Here is a 2,740-nt window from a genome sequence, read left to right on the forward strand (position 1 = left end):
CTCCTACGGGCCCAGGGCCAGCATACTAAAGGAGGGGAGGGAGAGCTGCAATCTTCCATTCGCCCCCCTGCTGCTTATTGAACCTGGAAGTGACGATGATTTGGTCACTTCCGGTCTCTGAGCTGTCACTCCCCATTCACAGAGGCCGGGGAAGAAGCTCATCAAGCAGGATCTGTACTTCATTATCTTCAATGGGCTGCAAGGATCTAATAGACCCCTCATGTCTCCTTAAAGAGAACCTACAGGTAGGCGTGTGAGCCCCCTATGCATTGGAATCAAGTAAACAAAAAAAAATCTTAAAATACCCCAAACTTTTTACAGTCCCCACGCTTTGGGTACGCCTACATACAAAAACAACGACTGCGCCACACAAGTTAGTACCTGGGCTGACACTCTGTTATACTCATCAGCAACAATACATTGTAAGAGTCACACAGCTCCTCCAGGATCAGCCTGCATGCACCCCGTTCATTCTGTGATCAGTTCATTTCAGGAAAATGTATTCTATCCAGTGAAAGCATCAAGCTGAACACAGACAGTTCTTGTTACACTCTTTTTGATCATGGTGGCAGTTTTTGAAAAGGAAAGCCGGAGCTTGCTTAGCTTGTTCCTGTGAGGTTTTCGATGTGTTATCAGATCAGTTGATACAAAGAACTCCGGGGAATTGCTTCCTGCAGCTGCGGCAGTGTTCAGAAATGATTCTGGCCTGTAATAGAAGGCAAACCTAACCTTGTGAGCGTCCAATATTTGTGATACGCTCGGCGGCGTATTGGCTGCCTGCGGGATGAAGTCATTCTCGTCGTTTGTACTTCACTTCTAATGTATTTGCAGTGCGATACAAAGTACATTCCGCGCCTGCACAGAGGATTCCGGGGCAAAGAATGAATGGGATGTGTCTGCCCCCATCGCTGTTCTCTGCATACGTGATCCGGAACCCTGAACGAGGTCCGAGGATAGAATGTCACCGACTCCCTTCTCCGGATCTATTCTATCTATCTATCCATCTATCTATCTATCTATCTATCTATCTATCTATCTATCTATCTATCTATCTATCTATCTATCTATCTATCTCTACCTATCTCTCTCTCTCTCTCTCTCTAGCGGTAAATTACCAAAGAGTCCACCCCCCTGTGACGCATGAGTGGGACATCATTGCGCATGTGCATGACATCATCACATGCGCATGATGATATTACGTGATTTCAAGGCAGAGTGCCACCGGGAGCGGATACCAGGTGACACCCCGCAGTGAAGCAATTGCGCATACGTGTGACATCATCGTACGCACGTGATGAAGTTACATGCTTTCACCTGTAGCAAACATCTTGCTGATGGACACCGGCAGAGAGAGGAGGGGACATTCAACCAGCAGGATAAGGTATGTCGCTGGGTCCTCTCCTCTCTCTCTCTCTCTCTCTCTCTCTCTGTCGAGTTCCCGTCTTTACAGAGGGGGTAACCAATGGTGTCACCCGAGTGTGGGCCGCACCCCCTAGTGACATCTATCTATCTATCTATCTATCTATCTATCTATCTATCTATCTATCTATCTATCTATCTATCTATCTATCTATCTATCTCTCTGTCGTTTCACATCTCCCTCTTTCTCTATCCCATTATCAGTCTTTCAAAGATAATTCCCGGGTCTGTGCTGAGGCCATTATAAGGGCCTTTTTTTTTTACAAACTGAATTTTCGTTCAGAAATGCCTAAAATAATGTCTCTACCGCTATGAATAATAATTACGGATGCACCTATACTGGTATTTCGGTATCGAGTACTGATATTTTGTTCCCGGTACTGGTCGGTACCGAATACTGATACCAGAAGTTCCATTAAGGGAGCCGGGCGGTGTGTAATGACTTGCCACCAAGCTTCCCCATTAGCGGGGTCACTAGGTGACGAGAAACCACGGAGCCGGCTTTCTGGCTCATCAGGAAGTCGGGTGCCGTGTAATGACTCGGCACCCGGCTTCCTGATTGGCCGGGAAGCCGTCTCCATGCTCGCTCGTCATGAGGTGACGAGGGAGCATGAAGCCGGCTTCCCGGCCAACAGAATCATTACACGGTGCTCAGCTTCCTGATTGGCCAGCTTTCCGACCAATCAGGAAGCCGGGAAACGAGTCATTACACACTGCCGGCTTCCTGACTGGCACAGGAAGCCGGCTCCATGCTCCCTTATCAAAAGTGACGAGGGAGCATGGAGCCGGCGTCCCGGCCAATAAAGAAGCCGCACATTGTGTAATGACCCGCTGCCTGGCTTTCTGATACCGGAAGTATCGGGCTAGGCATTGGAGCATTTGGGCGAGTTCGAGTACTTGCCCAAATACTCGGCACTGATACCGATATTAGTATCGGCGCATCCCTACTAATAATAATCATCATCCTCCTCCTCCTCATCTCTGTGCAATGCATCCTGTGAACAGACTGTTGTCTGGGATCCGGTGACATCAATGATGAGTCGTCTCAGATCCATGACCGGTCTTCTCTCCCCTATAGATTATAGTTACATAGTTACATAGTATTTGAGGTTGAATAAAGACATTAGTCCATCAAGTCCAACCTATTAGGATCTCATTCTAGGAGTACCCGTACCCCTGTATAATACCTGTACCCCTGTATATTACCAGTACCCCTGTATATTACCTGTACCCCTGTATATTACCTGTACCCCTGTATATTACCTGTACCCCTGTATATTACCTGTACCCCTGTATATTACCTGTACCCCTGTATATTACC

The sequence above is a fragment of the Nanorana parkeri genome, unplaced genomic scaffold (genome assembly GCF_000935625.1).
Source record: "Nanorana parkeri isolate BGI_ZX_2015 unplaced genomic scaffold, ASM93562v1 scaffold766, whole genome shotgun sequence".
Classification (NCBI taxonomy): domain Eukaryota; kingdom Metazoa; phylum Chordata; class Amphibia; order Anura; family Dicroglossidae; genus Nanorana; species Nanorana parkeri.